The sequence below is a fragment of the Scyliorhinus canicula genome, chromosome 8 (assembly GCF_902713615.1).
Source record: "Scyliorhinus canicula chromosome 8, sScyCan1.1, whole genome shotgun sequence".
NCBI classification, from domain to species: domain Eukaryota; kingdom Metazoa; phylum Chordata; class Chondrichthyes; order Carcharhiniformes; family Scyliorhinidae; genus Scyliorhinus; species Scyliorhinus canicula.
The window spans coordinates 134,119,089-134,145,210 of record NC_052153.1 but is presented as its reverse complement, the minus strand read 5'-3'; the positions used below and the strand labels follow the sequence as shown (position 1 = coordinate 134,145,210).

The 26,122-nt window shown below is 47.1% G+C and overlaps 1 long non-coding RNA gene across 1 annotated transcript; it reads right to left on the bottom strand.

Annotated features, from left to right (window-relative positions):
• Positions 1–346: 346 nt before the first annotated feature.
• Positions 347–25,590, bottom strand: LOC119970011. The gene is made up of 2 exons (XR_005461514.1): positions 25,427–25,590; positions 347–738 (listed from the first exon to the last, which is right to left on the bottom strand). It is a non-coding gene; the product is annotated as an uncharacterized LOC119970011 (long non-coding RNA).
• Positions 25,591–26,122: the final 532 nt, after the last annotated feature.

Here is a 26,122-nt window from a genome sequence, read left to right as displayed (position 1 = left end):
CAATACATTCTAATTTCTCCCATAACTAATTTTCTCCTGAACCTACTTTTACTCCATCATCATGCCTTGCTGCATGCCTTAAAATCTCTTTTCTACAACCAGATTCCCAATGCCAATTTTACCAAATCGGCAACAGTAACATTTGTGACCTGCAAAACTGGGAACATTTCATCTGGTTTGTAGTATGATCTCGAGCACGGGGTTAATCTTGTATGTTTCTGGTGAATGCATGGCAGACTTGTCATGATTTTCTACAGTCAGGCTATATTTAATTTAAAGCTAGCCATTCAAACTACATGGAATTTTACTGCAAATATAATGAGGACTCTTAATTAAAGTAGGCAAATTGTCGGAGAATGAAGCTTTAATAAAGACCGATGTTAATACAGTGACTGCTCATTATTACTGACTCATGGGACTAGCAATCCAGCTGAATTGATTGCGGATAATTCATGAAAACTATGAATTTTCATGTGTGATTTTACATGAACATGCATAAAAGACAACTTGTATGGTTCATGGGTTTTTCGATATATTTCAATCAATATTAATGACATTTTGTCAGCTCAGAATTCAAGTGTGCAATTTATCAAAATCCATAAAATCTGAAACAAGCTGACTTCAACCTCAGTGAGTCAGTAAACATCCATGAGCTACCTTGATCCACAATATAAAAGACCACGCACTTTTGTGAATGTTCTTGTCAATGCAGCAATAGTTCTTGAACTCTTCATGACCCTAAGAAAAAAAACCCAGAATGAAAAAATGTGCTATTACACCATTCCCTCATTATAAGGCTTTCAGTTCTGAAACCATTTCTGTTATAAACCTGCTGGACCTTGGCTCGTGACCTTTTTGTGTTGGATGCTCTATTATATTATGGGATATACACTACAGAACGCATTATCAGGTGCAAAGTGTTTACCTACTGAGGATAGAGATGTAATGAGAATGGTCCACTTTTCTTAATTATAAATAATTTATGTGGCAAATAATTTTATGGAATGTCAATGTAAGAGGCTTAACATTAGTTTAGATACACGAGGTTTATGAACCTTTCCTTAAAGGAGCATCATGGTGAAACAGAATTTCCATTTTAATTGTTACTGAAAATTTTAGTCAGCGTTTACCACAGAATTGCACAAGCTTTTACTTTGACTAATTTCTTATTTATGTCAGTCCTCATTCTTCTCTGTAGAGTAAACCTGTTTTTATAATATTGATATAACTGTCACAGAATAGGAATGAGTAATAGGTGAACACAGCTGCTTTTTTATTTTATAGAAATATTTCATAGAATTGTAATTCAGTAAATATTGCTCCAATTCAGTAATAAAAATAATACTTGAATTGAGAGTTTCTACAATGACTGTATTAAATTTCTGAAATTTTAAATAAAGGGGCTGAAAATAGTAGGAGCACTATTTGCTGGAATGAGAAAGAATAAGTTAATGATTCCGAAGGAGACCCTTCCTTGGAACTCGATAGTGTTGAAGGTTCTTCCTTCAAAATTATAATTGCCTATTCTTGTTTTCCAACACTAATGGAGCTGCGACACATTTTCAACAATTCCTGCTTATATTACAGATTTATGGTATTTCCTGTCATTTTACCCATTACAATGAACTTGACTCTCATTGGATCCGTTCTTGTGGTTAAATATTGTGTATCTGAAACTTTTCTCAATGGAACGTCATTGTGATAACTTTGACCAGGAGTCTGCAACCTGTGACTCTCTAACGTCTGATTTACTACTAGATCATATTAACGTGACAAAGAACTGCTGCAAAATTAAGTCAAGAAAAGCAAGAGCCATGTTTTTATTGTGGGAATAAAAGGCAAATCTAAATGTTGCACATTATGGTTTCAAAACATTTTAGAAAAAATAAACCAGAAGGACTATCATATTCTCACAAAGATTATAGATAATGGGCACGCTTCAGCAATCCCATTGTGCCTGGTGGATCCAGGCGTAAAGGATGAATTACATGCAAACTCTGCGGCAGGTGTCGAACTGATCGCGAGGCACCCGACTTGTTCCTCCTGCCGCAATGTGGATTCTGTTCACACTGGGTGAGATCCAAATCTGCATATTTAAATGAGTCTAATGGACTAATGGCTCATTTAAATACCCGGATGCCAGATTCACTCGGCGCCTGGGACTCAACAGCCGTGCCTGTGAGTCTTCGCCAGGGCGTCATCTAGTACTGGTCCACATAAATCTGGACCAGGCATAACAGCAACTCGGAGGGGGGGGGGGGGGGGGGGGGGGGGGGTCTCACAGGCCATTGGAGACACCTGGGTGGTCGGAGACAGATCAGAGTAGTTCAGTGGCACTCCCCTTGGCATCCAGGCACATTGTCACTGCCAGCCCGGCACGCTGGAATTGCCACCCAGGAGGGCCTTGTCAATTGGAGAGGGTATGAGGGAGGGGGCTCTCAGGGGCCTCAGAAAGGTTGGGGGGTGAAGCAGGGAGCTGCTGATCAAAATGGGGAGGAGCCGCATGTGGTTTATTCCCCGATGCCAAGTCTGGTATGGTCCCTTCCCTGGTTGGATTGTCAACATACCCTATCAAAAAACCCTCCTGGACACATCTAACAAATTATTCTCCATCCAAGCCCCTGGCTGTAAGGGATTTCCAGTCAATATGGGAGACGTTAAAATCACCCATCACAATACACTGTTTTTTTCCCCACCTTTTCAGTATCTGACTACACAACTGCTCCTCTGTCTCCTGCAAGCTGTTGGGAGGTCTATAGTACATTTCCAACATTGTGATTTCCCCCATTTTATTCCTTAGCTCCACCCATAATGCCTTACTACAAGATCCCCCCAATGTGTCCTCCCTCAACACAGCTGTGATCTGCTCCATAATCAGCAATACAACTCCCCACCTCTTTTCCCCCCTTCTGTCCCGTCTAAAACAATGTTATCACGGAATGATAAGTTACCAGTCCTGTCCCTCCTTTAACGATGTCTTTGTAACTGCAATTACATCATAGTTCCATGCAGTAATCCATCTCCCTCTCACTCTTAGAATGGAAACATGGACGATACAGGATTTGGATAAATAAAACAATAATTGTGACTACTTAAGTACATTCGATTCCATGCTTCATGTTCAGGGTAAATATTTGTACCTTATGGCATTTTCAAGTTCACACATTTGTGATTAGGCATTCTAACAAAATTCAATAATCCAGAAAAGTCCAAAATCCAGAAATGACTTGAATTGAAGAAGTTTTAATGTAGTTTAAATACACAATAATATTGATAGCATCTAAAGGTAAAAGAGAAAGCTAGCTTCAAGAAGAAGGGTTAGTACCTGTCTCTTCTCTTTATAGGTACGGATCTATATTTCTAAAGTTTCATTTTTTTTCAGCTAAAACCTACTTGGCTTTGATATTTGAATCTTAATTAATATAAATTCCATCGACAATGTGGTTGACTATTAAAAATGCCCTCAGAAATAGCCACAGAAGCCATTCAGTTCAAGGACAATTAGGGATGTATAATAAATGCTGACTCAGCCAGCGGTACCAATATCAATGAATATTTTGCTTAGTAACTCACTTCACCAGGTTAACCTTTTTAGAACAAGTATTCTTAGATGAATGTTCTTCAAAGACAGATAAGATCTGTAGAACTGTGAAGCTATTTAAAATGCCAAACCATTAGAAAAAAATAAAAACAGCCTGCCTGAGTCAGTGACGCCTCTTAGTCCAGTTATTTAAACCCCGAGCCCTTGAAAATTTTGAGAAAAATGTCCCCTCAGTCAGTGGGTGTTGGTCACAGTTACAAAAGCTGTTTGTTGATATTTCCCCAGATGCTATCATTATGTGAATATTAATGTTTGACTGCTTCCCACCATCCATCATTGTTTCAGTAGGAGATCTGAATTTCACAATTTGATTGACAGCTTAAAGTGGTTAATAAAGGATTAGTTGACTTTAATGTGTAGCTATAAATACAAGCCTGAATGTTTTTTAAATTCACCAAGTTCTTGAGGGGATGCAACTATTTTGAATGAGCTTTCATGAGTGGGGATTTTTTTCTGCTACAGTTAAACCTGTGATAAATATTTGGACCTTTATCTTATTTCATCTCCACATGAATCCTGCGGTCTGCCCAAAATGAAAACTGGGTGAATTGGCGTGGAGGGTGCTATTATGTTATTAGGGGACCTTGGGTATGGGGGGTCATGGGTTGGCAGTAAGTTGGCATGTGATAATGTAGGTGGCAGGAAGGTGGATGGGGGTGAGGGCTGGAGGGCCAAAACTTTAATAAAACAACTCGGGCAATGTCCCAGAGAACACGTGTGTGCCTTTTAATCAGTCCATTTCAGCATTTGGCAGTCAATGTGGCCACCTCAGATTTCTGATTTCCGTCTGAGCCCCCCCCCCCCCGCAGAACATTCAGGAGAGTGTCACTCAAGCAGTGAGCTAGGAAATTTCCTGACTTGCCCTATCTACCTTGGGCGTGAAAAGCCAGTCCCATTCATTTGTGTGGAACTGGAGATATGTATCGGCCAAATTGGGTAAGGCCAGCAGGCTTCTTTCCCTGAAGGTCATTAGTGAAACAGTTAAGTCGTTACAACAGGCAGCTTCATGATCACTTTTATTAATGCCAGCATTTTATTTCAAACTATGCATCTTCCAAGCCAAGATCTAACTTGCATTCTCTGGATTATTAGTCCAAATTGCTAGATTCGTACGTGGCTACTGGCGGATGAAAATTTTGAAATAATTTTTTAAAAACAAGAGAATCTGCAGGAAATATTATCAATTTGTGCTGCTAAACTAAAACTGACATTTACATCCATCACAGAACACTTTCACTATTTAAATCAACTCGCTAATCCACATTTTTCATTTATAACGGTTTGTAAGAAGGATACTTTTGTCTTCATTCTTAGAAAGCCTTGATGAGCAGGCTATTAGGAGTTGTTTCCACTTCACATCTCTTACAATAGTTTTTAGGCTACAGGCTTTCACCGCACATTAACCCAGCCAATCAGATTAGTTGATTCAATCAATCTATCTACAAATGTCTCACAGCACATCAATTGTTTTTTTGCTTCGAGAATGCCAGTAGACGTGCAACCATCTCACACTGCAGTGCACTTTGTCTTTCAATCAGTGCATCGTCCATTATACCTAATAGGTTAGCATGTGTAAGTTAATCGCGCAAGATACTATTAGATAAATCCTATGCTTTTTTGCAATGTGCTTGACTCTTAAACTGTCCTCTGAAATGTTCAGTTTCAAGTGCAATTGGGGCGGGTAACAAATGCTTAGCAACGCCCACATCCCATGAAAGAATAAAGAAAAAGAAAATTCCTTGCAAACTGCTGATTTTGATCATTTGAAAGTTCTGTGCTTGTTGGTAAGATTTATAACTCTATTGACAACAATTGAATCTTCTGCATTTTGCATGGAGCTGACTTCCTGTGCAATGCTATTTCTAATTTGAATACTGGAAAATATTATTTTAATATACATATTATTCTTTTCAAAGTTTCCACATTCCCTTTTCTTCAATATCGAATGCTTCCTTAAAACTGTCTATTCTGACTTTCCCCTCATCTCCCAGTCCCCTGCAACATGTGCAAACATCTCATGGATTTCTTTGTCACAGGTAAATTTGATCCATTTGGATGCAAAGCAATTTCCCTCAATTAAGCATTGGAAAAACTGAAGCAATTATCCCTGTTCCTTGCAACAAATCTTTTATCCCAATCTATCTCTCCATCGCAAGACATATTGTGCAACATTTTCTACCTTGCCCCTGCCTCTCCCTCTTCCCAAACAAATCCTTATTCAGAATGTTTTCACCATCAGATTGCACTATTCCATTCTTCTCCTGGCTTCCATCCTGCATATTCTGTAACCTTCACCTTACACCAAACTTTGCTGCTTGCATCTTATCCAGCATCAAATACCACCACCCATCACCTACATTGACTCCCAGTCCATCGACACTTCAAACTTACAATTCTCTTCTGCAACTTTAAACCCCTACATGGCTTTGCCACTCCTATTTCTATAACCTCCTCCATCCCTAGAACCCATCCCAGATCTGTGTTCCCCTGATTCTGGCCTCTCTCTTACATTCCACCATTGGTGGCCAGGCCTTGAGTTGTCAAAGCCTCACACTCTGGGATTATTCCTCCTGACATCTTCTTTTGCTCAGCCTTCATCTTTGTCTGTTCATGCTCCTGTGAAGCACCTTGGAATGATTTTCTATTGTCAAGGTACCACTTATGTGTAAATTGTTGTTAACTCTGTGACTTAAAGTGAAAGCATGTTAACTGATGGGACATCATCACATGATTGAGGGAAGTTGTTAAACATATTATGCAGCACCCTAACTCTATATTCTCCCCGAAGATTTGCAACCAAATGATGTTGAATGTTACTTTCCTGGCTCCACATCGTCTGCAGCAGTAATTGTAAAAGTTCAGTCCAGAGAATTCCTTAATACTCTTCTCTTAAAGAAGCTGTTTTGTATGATGTTTAGCTAAATTAAATTAGTAGAACAAAGGGTGAGATCTTTTGGCTGTTCATGCTGGCAGGACCTTCCAGTCCCGCCGATGGCACCCACCCCACCGTGGGAAGTCCCATTAACAGCAGCGGGACCAGATGATCTCATTGCTGGCCAATGGTGCCCACCTCCCGCCATCAAGAAACGCATAATGGGGAGTCCCAATAATCTCATCCAAGATACATAAATAAACAATATTTGTCGCAGCTTGTGCTCCAAAAGTTGCCGTACCCCTAACCGACCTGTTCCCGTATAGCTACAACACTAGCATGTGGAAATTTGCCCAGGTGTGTCCTGTAGACAAGAAATAGATCTAACCCAGCCAATTACTGCTCTATTGGTCTTCGATCCATCATCAGCAAAATGATGGAAGGTGTCATCAACAGTGCTATCATGGACGCTCAGTTTGGGTTCTACCAGGGCCACTCAGCTCCTGACCGCATTACAGCCTTGGTTCAAATATGGACAAAAGAGCTGAAAGTCAGAGGTGAGGTGTGAATGATTGCTCTTGATTGCTTATTTTCAACTGCTGGTTTAAGTTCAGGCGTATTTCTGTCTTCTGAGGCAAGAAAATTTGGTTTTACAGCTTTAAGTATCTTGGGCTGGATTCTCCCCTACCCGGCGTGACGGAGGGTCCCGGCGTAGGGGAGTGGCACCAACCACTCAGGGTTCGGGCCTCCCCAAAGGTGGGGAATTCTCCCACCTTTGGGGGCCAGCCCCGCACCGGAGCGGTTGGCACCAGAAGACTGACGCAAAAACCGCGCCCCCGGCAGCGGGGCTGGCCGAAAGGCTTTCGGCGGACGGCGTCAGCGGCCAGCTGCTGCTGACGTCACCACCGGCACATGCGCGATGTGGGTTTCTCTTCCGCTTCTGCCATGGCGGAGGCCGTGGCGGCCACGGAAGGAGAAAGAGTGCGCCCAGGGCACTGGCCCGGAGTCTGAGCCGGGGGCCCCGATCGCGGGCCAGGCCACTGTGGGGGCACCCCCCGGGGTTCGATCGCCCCCCCGCCCCGCCCAGGACTCCGGGGCCCACTCGCACCGCTGATCCCGTTGTTACAGAGGTGGTTCAAACCTCGGCGCTGGGAGATGCCTCCCAGCGGCGGGACTTCGGCCCATCCGGGCCGGAGAATCACCGCAGGGGCCTCGCCGATCGGAATGGCGAGATTCCCGCCACCACCACTTCCCGGGTGGCGGAGAATCTCTGCCACGGCGGGGGTGGATTTTCGGCGGCCCCAGGCGATTCTATGACCCTGCTGGGGATCGGAGAATTTCGCCCCTGGTTTTCATTTTTCGGGCATTTCCCTTTTAAGTGGGCGTGGCCCTGATCCTCAGATGTCATGACGCTCGTGACATCATGCGTAGGAATCAATCGTTCATGGTCAAATCGGCCTTCCTTTACTGTGCGGTTTTGTGTCCATTGCGTATGCGTGGCCTGCGCATGCGCAGAACGCAAAACGGGTGATTGTAACTGCGCATGCGCGGCTTCTGTTTCCTGCGCATGCGCAGACGCGGATTTTAGTTCTTTGTCTCCCAGAGACTGTAAAATGTGCTCCGACGCCATTTTATCGTGGATTTCAGCGTTTTTTTTCTCTGAAAGTTTCAAGTTACCTTTTCCTTTCGATCTGTACTGGATTTCAGCGTTTTGGCTTTGTGAAAAATTCTGGTTACTTTTTTCTTTTGATCTCAACTGGATTTCAGCGTTTTGTCTATGTGAAAAGTTCATGTTACTCCCTTTTGATCTGAACTGGACCTCATTCTTCCTTTTGATCTGTACTTTTCACTCGCGATTTCTTGACTGAACCCTTTCTGTTCTGATGGTGATTGTTTGAGTTTTGCATCACTCAGTCTCTGTGCAGTTTGGCCTCTGAGCATACAGTGCTGTTCAAATTTCATACAGTACTCTTCAAATTTTTTTAGTATTATTTGTAAGTTGTTGCTGTCTTCAGCTTTTGAGTATTTAAATCCATTATATACTTTTCTAGCTTCATGTCCTGCGATGAGCAGTGCTATTTTCATTTCGTCTGAGGCTGCTGCTAAATCATTAACTGTGATATAAAAATCGAACATTTGTTTAAATATTTTCCAGACATTTCTTACATTACCGATCATGTTCAGCTGAGGTGGGCGTCCAACCCACATCCTCGAATAAGCGAGGTTTTCCCAAGTCAAATGTCCAGTAGGAGTTCTTCTTGCCATTTTGTTCTTTCTGTGTCAGCAACTGAGTTGTCTTGTAGTAAGCGTCTGAGCGATTTCTGGTACCATGTGTTGTTCCTTGTGTCTTAATAAAGCTCGTAGTCTCAAAGGTGGAGAAGATGCTTTATTGTGAATTCATTTTGCCTTCAGGGCTTAACTTACGGCTACCTCAAATGCTGCCTGCCTGTGTGTCTGTGTCTTGCTACCAGTTCTCCTTTCTGTGTAGTGTCCTCACTTCCTGTCCCTGTGTATTTATAGCTCTCCCGTGCTCCCTCTAGTGCTTTCTCAGTTGTATTGCCTCTATACTGATACACAATCACCACACCTTGCATCAGAGACGAACAGTGGCAGCCATGTGGAACTCACTAAGGTTCCTTAGAGAACACCTACAAACACCATGACCACTACCATTGAGAAGGACAAGAGCAGCGGATCCCTGGGAACCCCACCACCTGGAGGTTCCCCTCCAAATCACTGACTACCTTGACTTATATATCGCCTCTCCTTCACTGTCACTGGGGCTACATCCTGGAACTCTCTCCCTAGCAGCATGAAGGACTGCAGCGGTTGAAGAAGGCAACTCACCACCACCCTCAGAAGAGAAACTAGGGATGGGCAATAAATGCTAGCCTAACCAGCGACGGCCACATCCCGTAAATTAATTTTTGTTAAAAACCTTTTACAATCTAAAAAAATATGGCCAAATTGCCTTATGGCCAATGAGATACTTTTGAAGTGTAGTTAATATTAGTGTAGTGAAGCTTTGGACCACATATCGTGCTGTTCGTTTTGGTAGAGGAATGCTACCATTGATCCAAAATTGATTTATTGAGGTGAAAATCATCGATATGAACTATCAGATGTGTTGAAACGAGAGAAACATATATTCCTCCCAATCTCAAAAGTTAAAAACGGTGGGTGGATTTTACGGTCCGACTTACCCTAGGACCAGAAATTCTTGCCCGAGTTCAAGGGATCTTTCAGTGCTCTGTTAAGTTGTCTGTTCCACCTGCAACAATTTCCGGTGGTGGATAGGATCACAAATTTATTCCTGTGTTTCTCTCGTTGGTTTAATTATTGAGTCACAGTAGCAGAATTCGCTAACCAAAGATGTGCAAGTTCAATTTTATTCTGTCATTACAAGGGCAAATTGAAATGATAAATCCATTTTATCAAATAACAAACATTCTAAAATATGCTTTCTCAAGGGGCAAAGAACTTCACTTGAGGGAGGAAATTCACTTGAAAAAATCTTTAGAGGCCATGAGAAAGGTAAAATATGGGCAGGACCGTACCATAATTTGGCAAAGTGTCAGGCTTAGACTGAAATTGCTCCAATTGCACAGACCAATTTTCTGCCCAGATATTGAGCCTTTTTAAAGAAAATAAAATGATTGGGTGTGGAGCCCGAGGTGGAGCCCGATAGAGTCGGAAATCGGCTCCACAGAGATCGCCATCTTTAAAGAGCACCACGATCGACACTGCAACCTAATGGCCCAAACCCTCATCACAGAAATATTGTGTGCTTTTCCTCCCGCCTTGACAATCATCGGCAACAACAGACTCCCCCCTCTCTCCCCCCTACAATCATAGCCAGATTTTCTCTCCCCAACCCCTAACACAGAAGTATGCCAGCACTCCCCCCGCACCCCCACTGCACTGTACCCGATCTCCCCCCATACCACACATCAATGAACCCCCCACAACCCACGGGGCTCCAACTCGGGCCCATTCCTGGCACTGCTCCTTGTCACAGGTTGACATGGCCAAGTTGGCATTGTGCCATCCTGGCAATACCAATCTGGTAGTGCCAACCTGTGCCAGAGGCAGTGCCAGGGCACTTCCGGGGCATGCCCCTGATCTAATTACCTCTGCGCCCTGGAGGGATCCCCTCGATTAACCCTCATTTAGCCAAACCTGTTGTGATGTCACATCGGCGAGGTATGACTATTTACTGAGGGGATCATGTGGCGGGAGCCCGTTCATGATATACATTAAAATCTATTTCAATGAGGTTCACGCCCTCGTAATGTCACTGGCAAGGGGCGGGGAAAATCAGGAATCGGAATCTCTCTCAGCAGTGAATTGTGATTCCCGATTCTCTCCAGATTTTCCATACGTGTCGTCGATCCAGCAGATGGCTAGTGCGGGCTCACACCCACCCTCCCCCTCTCTAAGATTGTTCTAAAGGTTCTTTGTTAACAAAAGATGCACATTCAGAGGTTATGGCTTTTATCACCTGTGTGAATGCTTTGAACCAGTATTTTTTTTAAATTGCGCCAATTTTTGACTGCCAAAGATTCATGATGCATCAGCTGATGAATGCAGGTGTTAACATGTTACGACAGACAATAATGGCGGTCTTTCAAGCCTTCTTTCAACCCTTCATGCTCAACCAGCTTAACTGAACAAATCCCTTGCTCCCCATTGCTATAGCAACTCACACAAGCAACAATTGTCATGTGAGTGCATCATGAAGCAGTTTTCTATAACAGCATGCCCACTGACCAAAGGAAAATATTTTCTTTGGTACTTCAGACGAGGTACCGAAAACATGAGGTGAAAACAAGAAACATAACAGGATTTGGTTTGGTTTGTAAATAAAATGCCCATTGTCACTTATTTGATAGATTTGAAAATATGACTATTGCTCTATTCTATTTTCTAGAAAACAATGTACTTACATGGATCCTACTCATTTGTCCATCTCCAACAGCTTCATAAAAAATGAATCTCTGTACTTAGACTGGGTTATTTATTTAGCACAGAGCAAGTTACATTGTAATTATCTGGTCATCTGATTATAACCTTTTAACCACTAAATGTATTATTTAAATGCCTCTCATTTTGATTGTAGTCTCAAAAATAATTCCACCGTTTAATTTTTAAGTCTTCCTTTTATCTCAGTAATTCCTGCTGCGAGCCTCAACAGTGCCATTTACAGTGAAAAACTCTCCCAAATAGATCAGATTGTACAATAGCACATAATGTATTATAAAATGGCACTTTCTGTCTTGCTTGGAAATTATGCTAAGATGGTAACAGCCTTCCTATTCCTTTATAAATTTTAATTTTCAGAGCCAATAACTGTGGTCAGATTGGGATAGGCAGCAGAGAAGAGACCTTTGTTCCGAGATTGATTGAAGAACTTGAGAGCGTCTGCAAAATCGCATGTGGCGCTAACCACAATCTGGCTGTGACAGGTAAATGGACCATACAAAAAAGACAAATCGCCAGGTCATTTACTGAATTGTATATATATATATTGCACCTTGAGTCTGAAGAGTGTACACATTGTGGAGTTTGTTTTGCAAAATTGAGAGCTTTGCAATATAGACTCTTTTCTGTAATGTCATCATTAGGAACTGTACTGAAAAAAATACTTGTACATTTAAGTCCTTGGCCTTTTGGATTTGGAAGTGATTTGAATTTTTTTTTTTAGGAAATGAGTTGAACCTGGCGAGCATTGTGATAGGAATGTTGTCGGCCTAATGTAATCATTGTTATAGAAATCCACATTCAGTACGTGCCATATACCTCCAAATTCTTATATGTGCTGTTCGGCAATAGTTGCATTCTCATCACACAGCAAAACTTGTCCAGAAATTCTTTCCAGAGAAAGCTTGCAAGCTCATGGGACCACCGATTTTTACTTTTTTTATAGGTTTAGAATATGCAAAATCATTAAAAAGACCAACACAGGTTAACGTGGCCATAAAAATGCTAAGCGAGCCATGGGTTTAGTTCCAGAGGATCAACATTGAAAATTAAAGAAGTTATGCTGAACTTGCATCAAAACTTGGAAGATTGTGTACAATTCTGGTTGCCATAGTGTAAAAGCGATATCAGGTGGAATTCTCCAATTCCACCCATGGTGGGTTTGGTGGTGGGCGGGAGCGGAGAATCGAACAGGAACCAAAAAGTCAGAAACCCAATGACAGAAAATCAGTTTGCAATTCTCCCAATGGTGGGTTAATGACGGGTTGCTCTTTCCATTAGCTGGTGGTATGAACAGTATTTGCAATCATTTGAATCTCATGAATGCTCATTAAAACAGCTGCCCACCAGAACCCCATCAGGCCAGCAGGAAATTATGTCAGTCTAAAACCCAATCGATAAAGAGTGGCATGCACAAGGCGGGCCTCAGTTTACCAGAGACTTCAAGGTGAGTGCAACAACTTTCTTTCATAGTGCTGCGCTGCTCCTGATGCGCTGAACACCATGCTGCCGGAATAGACCGGTTCCTGCCCTCCATGCCAAGCTAGTCTTCATAAAAGGCACCATGCTACTGGACACATGGGCCCTCCTGTGTCACCATCTCAGATCAGTACACTGCCTGGGTTTGGGGGATACAGAGGTTGCCTTCCCCTCAGTGACACACACCAGTGGATATCTGGGCAGGACTGTGCTCAGGGACTCATACGCCTACCACATTAAAGGTCCAAAGTTTGACCAGGGTTGGGGTGTGTGATGAGGCTGGAAGGGTTAAGGGGGTTCAGTTCATAGAATCATAGAAATTACAGTACAAAAGGAGGCCATTCAGTCCATCGAGTCTGCACCGGCCCTTGGGAAGAGCACCCCACCCAAGCGCACACCTCCACCCTATCCCCATAACCCAGCAACCCCATCTAAACCAAGGGCAATTTATCATGGCCAATCCACCTAACTTGCACATCTTTGGACTGTGGGACGAAACCGGAGCACCCCGAGAAAACCCACACAAACACAGTGAGAACGTGCAGACTTCGCACAGACAGTGATCCAGTGGGAATCGAACCTGGGACCCTGGCACTGTGAAGCCATAGTGCTAACCACTATGCTACCGTGCTGCCCCGAAAAACAAGGGGCCAATGTGGAACAAGGGTTATGTAAGGTGGGAAGTGGGGAAAGGGCAAACACTAGGGGGGCAATGGAGGACTGTAAAAGGATGGGTGTGAGGGAAGGGCAAGGGCTCACGATAGCAGGCATAGGGGCAAGGAGGTGGATGAAGAGGATGCATAATGAAAGACAGAGGGAAGACTATAAGGAGGGAAGCTGGACCCCAACAAGGCTGCATGAAATGCAGACAAACAAGGGGGGGTCTAAGCGATAGCACATGTATTACTGGAAGGAGCTGCACGCAGGATTCAGATTGTGGAGTGGGGGCCTATTAGTATGACACATTAGCGATGATTTGCACGCATGCAAAACAGATTAAGGCTGCAATGTTTTGTAAAGGTTACTGTTGTTACCATGTACCTGGGATCTTCAAGGGGCTAGAAAATCTGCAGGGATGGTAGCTTGGGGATAATGACGACCCAGGGCACAATTTAATAGGAAAAAAACCAGAGTCCTGTTTTAGGTGTGTTTAGGGGGGTGTTTTTTGGCACCTGCGGCACTGAGAACGTCGCTGCTATCAAATAGGCCTGTGGTGTTTTTTTTGGTCCCAGTTCGCCAGTGCGGGAAGAGGTCTGCCGCCATTTCTAAACGCCGCCCCGATCCTCCCTCATCTCTGGACCCCTACCATGGCCACCGGACCGCCCCAATTCCCCACTAGTCTTCTGAAGATGTGATTCAAATGCCTGGACCGCTCAGGTTGTTCTATACAATATGCATGAAAAGAGTTTGCTGCATGATCGCAGTTTGCTGTTCCCTTCACAATCTGATTATATAGAGAGTGAGGTCCTGCCAGAGGGTAAACTGGAGGAGGAAAGCCCGCTTTGGAAGATGATGATGAGGAGATGCAGGAAGCCGAGGGAGATGCTGAGGGACAATATGACAGCACTGATGCCATGAAGGACGGAAGATGTGGGAGGCATGCCAGTGACTCTCTAATAGCTGAAACATTCCAAGAGAAGAAAAATGAGGTCCAATCATTTTACACGTCCTCCTCAGGACATGAAGGTGGGACATCAGAGTTGTGAGCGCTGGTTAAACTGCAGTTCCTGAGCTCAGCTCACCCCACATTGTGCCCACGGCACTGACCCCCGTTCCACACACCTGTTACCTGATCCCCGCCAACCCAGAGGTCCATCGAACCCCCACACTGCACCACATGCCGGCACCCATGGTCAAGTGCCCTGGTGACTGAAGCCATCAGCTACCCAACCCATGGGCTGCAAGCATTGGACTGTCTAACACTGAGTGTTTTCTGTTTCTTCCCCCACAAGGAAAAGGCTGCTCATAACCGCAGGGAGCAGGAAAAGACTGGAGGGGGCCCCTCAGACCTGCAGCCCCTCACCACGGCAGAGCAGCGGGCCCTGGATGTGGTCGGCGGACCTGAGGAAAGGGAACTCGCCGGGGTGGAGATTGGTCTCGGCAAGGAAGTGAGACCCCTCTTAATTGCGGGTCCCCGTGACGCGTGTGTCACCCCTGCCCCCCCCCCCAATATCACCCTCACTGCCAAAGCACCCTCACCCCACAGCACCGTCACCTCCACACCACCCTCACACCAACCTCATTCCACAGCACTCTCACCCCCACACCACCCACACACCACTCTCACACCACCCTCAGCCCCACACCACCCTCACACACACACACCACCCTCACCACCTTTGCACACACACCACCCCCACACCACCCCCACCCCCACAACACCTTCACACTCACACCATCCTCACCCCCAAACCACCCTCACACAAACACCACCCTCACCCCACAGCACCATCACCCCCACACCACCCACACACCACTCCCACACTCAAACCTCCCTCAGCCCCACGCCACCCTCACTCTCACGCCACCCTCACTCTCACGCCACCCTCACTCCCACGCCACCCTCACTCCCACGCCACCCTCACTCTCACGCCACCCTCACTCCCACACCTCCCTCAGCCCCACGCCACCCTCACTCTCACGCCACCCTCACTCCCACGCCACCCTCACTCTCACACCACCCTCACACTCACACCATCCTCACTCCCACGCCACCCTCACTCTCACACCACCCTCACTCTCACACCACCCTCATACTCACACCACCCTCACCCCCACGCCACACTCACTCCCACACGACCCTCACCCCCACACCATCCTCACCCCCACACCATCCTCACCCCTACACCACCCTCGCTCCCACACCACCCTCACACTCACACCACCCTCACTCCCACACCACCCTCACCCCCACGCCACCCTCACCCCCACGCCACCCTCACTCCCCGCCACCCTCACTCCCACACCACCCTCACACTCACACAACCCTCACTCCCACACCACCCTCACCCCACGCCACCCTCACTCCCACGCCACCCTCACTCCCACGCCACCCTCACTCCCACACCACCCTCACACCCCACCACCCTCACCCCCACACCACCCTCACTCCCACGCCATCCTCACCCCCACACCACCCTCACTCCCACGCCATCCTCACACTCACCACCCTCACCCCCACACCACCCTCACTCCAATGCCACCCTCACTCCACACCACCCTCACCCCCACACCACCCTCATCCCCCCACCACCCTCACTCCCACACCACCCTCACTCCCACACTACCCTCACACTAACAACACCCTCACTCCCACACCACCCTTAAGCCCACACCAACCTCACACTAACAACACCCTCACTCCCACACCACCCTCACACTCACACCACCCTCACTCCCACACCACCCTCACGCCAACACCACCCTCACTCCCACACCACCCTCACACGCACACCACTCCACTCCCACACCACCCTCACTCCCACACCACCCTCACTCCCACACCACCCTCACTCCCACACTACCCTCACACTAACAACACCCTCACTCCCACACCACCCTCACACTCACACCACCATCACTCCCACACCACCCTCACGCCAACACCACCCTCACTCCCACACCACCCTCACACTCACACCACTCTCACTCCCACACCACCCTTACTCCCACACCACCCTCACTCCCACACCACACTCACACTCACACCACTCTCACTCCCACACCACCCTTACTCCCACACCACCCTCACTCCCACACCACCCTCACACTCACACCACTCTCACTCCCACACCACCCTCACTCCCACACCACCCTCACCCCCAGACCACCCTCACCTCCCACACCACCCTCACTCCCACACCACCCTCACCCCCACACCACCCTCACTCCCACACCACCCTCACTCCCACACCACCCTCACACTCACACCACTCTCACTCCCACACCACCCTCACTCCCACACCACCCTCACCCCCACACCACCCTCACTCCCACACCACCCTCACTCCCACACCACCCTCACCCCCACACCACCCTCACTCCCACACCACCCTCACTCCCACACCACCCTCACACTAACACCACCCTCACTCCCACACCACCCCTCACTCCCACACCACCCTCACCCCCACACCACCCTCACTCCCACACCACCCTCACTCCCACACCACCCTCACCCCCACACCACCCTCACTCATACACCACCCTCACTCCCACACCACACTCACCCCTACACCACCCTCACCTCCACGCCACCCTCACTCCCACACCACCCTCACCCCCACACCACCCTCACTCACACACCACCCTCACTCCCACACCACCCTCACCCCCACACCACCCTCACTCCCACACCTCACTCACACTCACACCACCCTGACCCCCACACGAGCCCATCCACCCCCAGATCCGTGGTCTAATTATGCATCTTGCCTTGTGTTTTGCAGGAGCTGGTTGTGATGGGGTGGGTCCTCCTGGTGTCTCCCCACCCCTAGCTACAGCCAGAGGCCCCCCCCCCCCCCCCCCCCCCCCCCCCGGTGTGCTGAGCAGCGATGATGACACCAACACGGAGGGGACCCATGTGCCAAAAACCCAGGACACCCTGGAACTCAAATCCGTTGTTGCCACAGATTTTCCGTCACAGCTGTCTCCAACACCCTCCACCATCCCAGAGACACTCACCTCCATTGGGCACTTGGGACAATTTATGGTGCGCACCACCACACACATGCTCCAGTCCAGCAGGTAGAGGTAGGAACTCCCGAGGGGAGGTGGGGGGGGGAATGGTCGGAGGGTGGGTGCCCACAACAGGGTTGCAAGTGGCACTTGGAATGATTCAGGCAAGCTCAGTGCCTGAATGTATATTTGTGAACAGAGAATCCAGACAGCATCGAAACCCCCAACCGATTAGCATTTTGATGGCCCATCTCCGTAAGACAAAGGATTGATACTCAGGTAACCGATACAATTCCAGACATTTCGCCGCCACTCCCTTTGCTCAGGAAGCATAAACAGCAGGCTCAGTAACCACTTAGGGCACGTCCAGCCATCAAGGCGCCTGCCCTTTTTTTGGCTCAGATCGAAGGCAGTGATCGAGTACTGCCCAATTTATTGGGCCCAAACCTAAGGACCGCCCAAAAGAGCGTGAAACTCCCCAAGGATAAAGAGAGACACTGCCATGTGTTCAATCACATTTGGACCTGTCACTCCGGCAACGTCCACCTCCAATGGCAGCACCACGACCAGAAGCAAGTTCAAGTTCAACGCCTGCTACCAGACTGATGAGCCTAGCTGAGCAGCAGTTACTTCTCCAGACCCAGTAGATCCAGATTCCAACAAAGACCACTGTTCCTCTGACCTAAGCCGGGTGCCTAAAGTTAAGTCCAGGTTGTCATAGCGTTCAGTGTAATTTAGCTCGTAGTGTTTATGTTGCATGTATAAGTTAATCTTATGTGTAAATAATGTATCATTGACTTGAACTAACTAACTGGTTGTTGGGTCTTTGATTGATATCGAGTTGAAACTTGTGGTGGTATCATTTGATACCTGGCGACTCTGAAAGCGATATAATATCAATATCTAGAGAAAGAAGGGCAACCTTATTGACTTCCATATTTCTAGTGAGTAAATAAGGCAACAACGGAGAACTCTTGACTCTTTACTCAACAGCAGCCCTAAACTAACAGACCACTCCTTGTGCTCCATGAGAGCGAGCATGTAGATACTGGCCGAGTCGAGACGGGCCTCCAGGACTGGTAGCGGCAGGTGGCGGAGAGCGGCAGGGGGTAGCGTCCCTTGTAATCCAGTCCAATGGAGTAGCCAGGGGGCCATCCGGCACCCTGAGGGAGGAGGAGGTGATGGGGCCCGTGCCAGTGACTCCCACAAGGGAGGTGCCAGTGGCCGAACAGAATTCCTATCCCGTGATGGCGGCCCCATTTAAATTGCATTAATGAGCTGGAGGCATAAATCTCCACACCCTTCGCATTGCTCCACCTCTCACAGCCGGGGGCCATGCGTACATGAATTGGTGCAATTATTTACAAGCGTGGACAAGGTATCATGGTCATTCAGGGGAGCAAGGAGGTAATGGAACCTTGCAAACGTGTCAGGCTTTCTGGGGGGTATATGCCTGGACCACTTGGAATGATTTTGTGACAAGTGTATGGGCCTGGAGTGCCCTCTCAGGACAGGGATATCCTGGCTGAGACTGCCAATGCTGCGATACATTCATTCAAATTTACCCCCCAGCTGCAACTTAAAAGCTACTGGCTGTTCATACTGCTGGCTGCTCATAACATCCTGGAAATGCTCTGAGGGCCACTGGTCATATGACAACCTACCCAGTCCACCATCTGGGCACGCCCACATCGCAACAGTATAATCAAAAGGATGGGCATGGTCATGCTCAATGGCCAGCCCATCAGGTGTTGGCAGTCCTCAGTGCACTTCTTAAAGCCGGCTCCACAGTAGAGGAAGAAGGGGATCAGCAGAGCTCACCCGAAACAAAATACACGGTGGGGGTTGGGGGGGGGGGGGGGGGGGGGGGGGGGGGGATGGGTGGACGTTGTGGGGTGGGCTGAGCTCAGGAACTGCAGTTTAACCAGCGCTCACCACTCTGATGTCCCACCCCCATCCCCCGTCCCCACCTCTGCCACCCAGGGATTTGATGGGCCCGTGAGATGGAATGGCCAACTCACATGCAGGGATAGCCTAAGTGGATGGTGGGAAATGCTACCGTGGGCAGGAGCCAAACATTGTCAAACAATGCAGAGCACTAGCTCTCATCACAGCGCGAGTTTTCAACATCCTCCATCCCATTGGCCATACCTGCTGTTACTGTCAACCCAGGACCCACACCACCGTAGTGTGGCAGGTATGCGTCATGGAACAGGTGCAGGCAGGGGGTGGCCGGGAGGGGGCGGGTTGTGGTGTTGGAATGCGGTGTCCGTGCTCCTGGCCACTCCCCACACACACACACACACACACACACCCCCCCACCCCCCAGTCAGTGAACCTGGAAGTGATCAGAGCATCCCGCGTGCGTTGGCCCTGGCGCTCACATTGTGTGGCCTCCCGTGTACCGGTGCCACTGGAACACTTCCTGGTACATAGCCCCTCTCAGCAACAGCCGCACCAGTGACACTATCAGCCAGCCCAGCCCTGAGGATCATGAGAGGTCTCCAAGCTCTGCCTGTCCACAGTGCCCCCGTGGGTGGTGCACATGGAGAGAGTGGCGCAGCAGGACAACTCAGGTTGGCCATGTAACCTGGATGGTCAAGGGAAACTTCACCTTGCTGACTTTCTCTATCTCTCCCTCCCGCAGAGACGATGGATTTTGGACTACAGCTAGCTATGCCCACCATCTACCTGGCTGCTGTTGCGGTAACAAATGCTTAGTGGCAGGAGCACCACGGCCAGCCCAGGAAGGACACTGCACAAGAAAAGCCTTCCACAGAACAGCAAAGGCCAGCCGACGAGGCTCAAGTGCAGTTCAACAAGCCGAGGTTGAGGAACGAAGGAGGTGGCGTATCAGGCCTCCTGTATACCATCGGCGCTTGCCAGACCACATGTGTCTCCGATGACTCCAGATCACCAGGGAGACTATTTGCCACCTCTTCCAGATGGGGCCACACCTGGATCCATGGCGGTATGGAGGAAGACACCCACTCCTGGTGGCCATCAAGGTGATAGTTCTCCTGAACCTTTTCTCTCTGGCTCCTTTCAGAACTCGAGCGGGGACCTGTGTGGGATTTCGCAATCGTGCACACCCAGCTCCATCCGCGCTGTCACAGATCCCCTCTGCACCCGGCATGTACATACATTACTTTCAACCTGGACCAGACCAATAGGATACCTGGATTTGTCGCCATCACTTGTTGGCATGTTGGCATGCCTCAGGTCCAGGGGACGATCGATGGCACACATGATGCCCTCTGAGCACTGGCCTGACAGGGGGTGTGCTACATCAATAGTAAGGCTTCCACTCCATGAATGTGCAGTTGGTGTGCATTCACCAGCTGCACAACATGAACATCTACGCCCAATACCCAACGCACAACGCATACATCCTAGCTCACTGTTTGGTTCCTGGCATCTTCGAGGCGCTCCCTCAGATGAGGTGTTGGCTAGTGGACGACAAGGATTACCTGCTGAGGTCATGGCTAATGACGCCTTTACAGACACCCCAGATCTAGGTGGAGAAAGATGCTCAAGCAGCAACCAGGAGTGTCATCGAAAGGTGCATTGGCTTACTCAAGATGCGCTACTAATGCCTAGACAAATTCTGCCCCATGGTGATGTTGAGCATCATGGGGGCATGCTGCATCCTTCATAACATCATGCAGCAGCAGAGTGACCTGCTAGAAGAGGAGGAAAAATGGCAGGACTCATCTGACGAGGAGGATGAAGATGGTGACGGCAGGCTATTCAACATGTGATCCAGGGTTGGCGCACATGGAACAACTTCATCAGCTCCCGATTTACCAACTAGGAGGCCAGCTCCTCTGTCCTGTTCAACTTATTCACCTTCCCATTTCAACATCCCCCCCATCCGCCGCCCAGAGTCCACCTCTCCCTGAGCCTCTCATCCCTTCCCTCTCCCTTAGTCCTTCACTCCACCTTACCCCTAGCCTTCTCCTCATTCCCTCTACCACAGTTCCCCACCCCACTCCGAGGGTCATACTAGTATCATCACAGGGTGTTGGCCCTGGGTTGGTAATATCAACGGGGTTTGTCTGTGGGACGGAGGATGATGATGACTCGGTGTGAGGTGAGCTCTGGTGCTCATTGTCTTACAAAGTCTGACTTCTGTCTGTCAGATAAGTCTATTGTCCCTGTATTTGTGCTGGCGATTCCTTCTCTCATCTTCAAAAATGTTGTTGGAGGGAAGGCAGGACGTGGTGATCAATTAGGGTTCAATCATTGGGGAAGCTATCATACAAGGCGCGCTCACATTGCTGGTCCTATGCTCTGCCACTTCTCGGTGAGCAAGTAAGCATGTGAGATTATCCTGTGCCATGGTGTGTCACAGGTGATGACGTGTCAGTCTGTTCAACCAGCTGTCCAGCAGATGTGCCAGTGTCAGGTGGGGGGATTCGGAAGGGCTGAGATGTTCCAGGTGGGAGGTGCTGACATGGGCCCCATCACTTCCTCTTGCTTTGGGGTGCTTGCTGGCCCCTGAGGCACTCCATAGGTTGGAAAGAGGTCCGGGGGAACTGCCGTCACCTGACACTGCCAGTCCTGGAGGCCTGCATTTGTCTTCACCGTGGTCTCAATGCCCTCAGTCAAGGCATGCTAAGGCTGAGCCATGTCCCTCAATGCCTTGGCCATGTCCCTTTGCCCCAGTAATGGTCCCTTAGCACCTGACTAATACTCTCCATGCCTCAGCCATGATCATTTCTGAATGGACCAAGCTCTGAGGTGTCTCTCTGTCTGTTTTGTGGTGGTTGGTGCACATTTGAGGTTACATGGAGTTAGGGTCATTTCTATATTGTGAAGGAAACAATGTTGCGTTTTTGTGTTCATTCTTTATTAAATGTTCATGTTAATGTCCAGTGTTACACTTTTCATTCTGTGGGACATAGCTTAACTTGCAGGCTGAATTGGCCTTCTCGTCTATGCATTGTAAACGATATTTCTGTGATCACCAACTGAAATGTTGTAGCTGAACCCAATGCCCTGTAATGATTCTGCCAGCCTGAGATGTACACACATGTGTACAGTATTGACACAGCCCTCTTGGCCTCTCATTATCTTACATTGACTGACTAGTCCAAACAGCCCTTACCACCAATGAGTCAGGATGGCAGACTCTTCCCACTTCACTCCTCTGTGGCTCCAACCCCACCTTCTGTTCTCCCTTGGGTCCCACTTCTAGTTCAAAGCCTTCCTCCCCTCACCACTGACTCGACCTTGCTGAGTATCCGTGCAAACTGCCATTCTCCTGCACCCCTTCCCTGTGGCATAGAATTAAACAAGAAAAATTGTTGACCTCAGACATGCCACCTTTAAATGAACATGTACCGGATGCCACAAGATTATCATGCAATGCTGACTTAATCTTGACTCGCATATAGTGAGTATTCGTGATATGCAAATATATTATCGATAGGAAACCACCATGGGATGGCATGAGGCCCAACCCACCACAAACACATCATTGAGTTAATCACTACATTTGCAATCACCATTGGGAAAACAAAGTTTCAGCTTCAACCTAATTAAGTCACCCCACCCTTGGTGTTTCTCACTCTCATGCTTCATAAAAACCTGACCGTCGTCTCCAAGTGAAAGAGGGAGGCATTAGGAATGTCAGGCTTTGTTGGAGGGAAGTAAATCTCAGAGTCTGTTCTTGACCGCATGGAGTTGTAAAAGTTGCATTTATTTCAGAATAGCTGTGTGTACACAGGAGAGGCAAGTTCTGCTGCTAGCTTTTGCTCGCAAAAGCCAGCTCTGAACATAGTCAGAATTATACGCATATATATTTGAAGTTCTTTCAGATTTACAATTAGGCATTTGACGTCATCAATTCGGTCGGAACAATACAAGGTGATCAGTATGCATATTGCCTGTTTTCTTTAATGGGAAAACAATCAGCTAACATAATACTTCTTTACAATCTCCTGGATTCTGTTCAACATATTTAACTTCTGGATGGGGTGTTAATGTGTTTTCATCCCCTGCACTGGGCTGCACAATGAATCCCTTACAGACAGGCTGGAGCCATGAGGTGGTTCCCCTTTCTTATACTAATGCCTTGTGAGATGATTGAATTATCTCCAATGCAGGTGACTTCTAAACATTTTAACCCCTTGCCTGGTTTTTCCCTTGACCTCTGCTTTTTAATACTTGAGTCATCTTTATTATTACTTATACCAATTCTGACACACATAGAGCAATTTATTCCGCTAACAGGCTTTATAAACGGTTATACTTTAAACTCTATGTTTATTTCCCAGATAGATAGGATAAAGTTGGGGTCTAGAGTATAGCTAATGATACAGGATCCATTTCTTTCACACTGCCATGGAGGTGGACTTTGAGAGGGAAATAGTCAATGGAAAGTCACAAGGTTGCAGGTTTCTTAAGGTATCACTTAAGAGTTGGCATCTGCACGTGATGAGTCACCGGGTATGAGAGGTTGCAGCTGGCCAGAAGGTTAAGGGTGGTTACTTTGCTAGCTCACTGGAGTGTGAGGTTGCTGCAGAGGACTCAGATGAAGATGTGAATGGGATAGCTGGGAGGAGAGTGCTTATGGACCTGTACACAGACAAGTTGGGTATATTGGTTTCTCACAGCAATATTACTACATAAAAGGGGAAGTTTTTCATAATTCAGCGATTTCTAATTGATTGCCGTTTGTGTGGATTGCAACATTGCACTCTATGGAGAAACATCCTCTGGATTTCTGCAATCAACTCTGCATGTATGAGCTTCTAACATGGCTGAAACTTTCAGAGGAGTAATGATAATGAACACTGACAATTTGACTGTCATTGTTTACACAAAATCAAGACAGACATTCTTTTGCTGGCACTAATATTTTCTCAAATCAAAATTGCTGCCATTTCTTTGTTTCCGCCACTATCTTTCCTTAATACTTTATAGTCAAGAAAATTAAAAATCTTTCCTGTTCCTTTTTTTTTAACAGTTAATGTCACTGCATCATATTCCTATTTGTCTATTAGTTCCTGCAGTTCACCAACCTTATTTGTCACTATCTTTGTGGAGCTAGGGAGCTGCTGGCATCCTTATTCCCAACTGGTTCTGCTCCCTTTTATTCTGTGTCACCTGGTTTTGCTTGAGAACACTTCATGCATTTACATACTTGCACTCCAAACCTAATTTAGACCTTAAAAAAATCTTTTCCACAATTCTATCTAACTTAAGGCAGGGATTCAAGACCATGCGAACAAGGCAACTGAAAGCATGGCTACCAGTGTTGGGGTGAAAGAGGGAGGAGGCCCACGAGGACAGAATCAAAGGATTGGAGAATTTTGCAAGGCAAAGAGTGGTATGGCTGGAGAGGTTTACACAGATCGGGAGAGTTGAGACTATGAAGTGATTTAAACAAATTGAGGATAATTTTAAATATAGCCACTGGGCACTGGTAATCAATGTACACCAAAGATGAATGGTGCGCAATAGATTACAGTGGCTTGTGGGAACTGAATTTTTCAGAGTATCATGGATGGGAGTTCACCAGGAAAGCACTGGAATAAAATACTCTGGAAGTGACAAAGGAGTGAGAGGGTTTCAGCAACAGATGGACGAAGGCACAGGTAAATCCAAGTAATGGAGTTGCGAGTAGGCAGTCTTGAGTGATGGTTGCGTTATGGATTTAGAAGCTGTTTATCATTGAACAAGATGGCAAGAGTGTAAAAAATCTGATTCAGTGACTGGGGGAATGAAGGGGAAAGAATGGAGGGGCAATGGAGTTGTAACAAGAATAAACGTTGCTGGTGGGAGACAATGGAAGATATACGCGAACACACCTGTCAGTTGGTCCACGTAGGATCTGAGTGCACGACCAGGGACTCTGTCAGGACCTGTTACTTTGTTGCTTTCCGAGGGTTCACTTTCAAGAAGGCCAATCCGACTTCAGAAGCTGTGATCGTAGGTACGGGTGTGTCTGAGGCTGCTGGAGCTATTGACAACGGTTTGTTGGTTTCCTGCTCAAAATGAGCACAGACTGCATTGGGAAACACAAATTCAAAAGCAGAGATCATGTGATCCAACTCGTGGGTGTAAAATATACTCGTTTTGAACTAACAGAGAAACTTCTACAGGGGCAACATCCTTACCCTTCCCTATTCTCTGAAAGCATTCTCATCAAAGCTTAGTTGCTTATGATTTGAAAACCCACCAGAAGACTTCTTTGCTGTAATCCAAGAGTTCTTTTTTTTTCATAAATGTTTTTTATTGGGTTTTTGAACAAGGTATAATTACCGTTATGTACACAGGATAAGAAACATATATATATATATATATATATATACACATATCTAGAAGAGAAGGGCACACCCCAACATACCAAGGAGAAGGAAATGGAACATAGTAAAAAAAAAACTATAAAATATGAATTAGAATAAATGGTAGGGTATTGTGCACCAGCTCGACAGCGGCAGCTCTGTACACCTGGCAAAATTATTTACACCACGTAAGTAGGTGACTGTTTGCGGGAAGGGGAG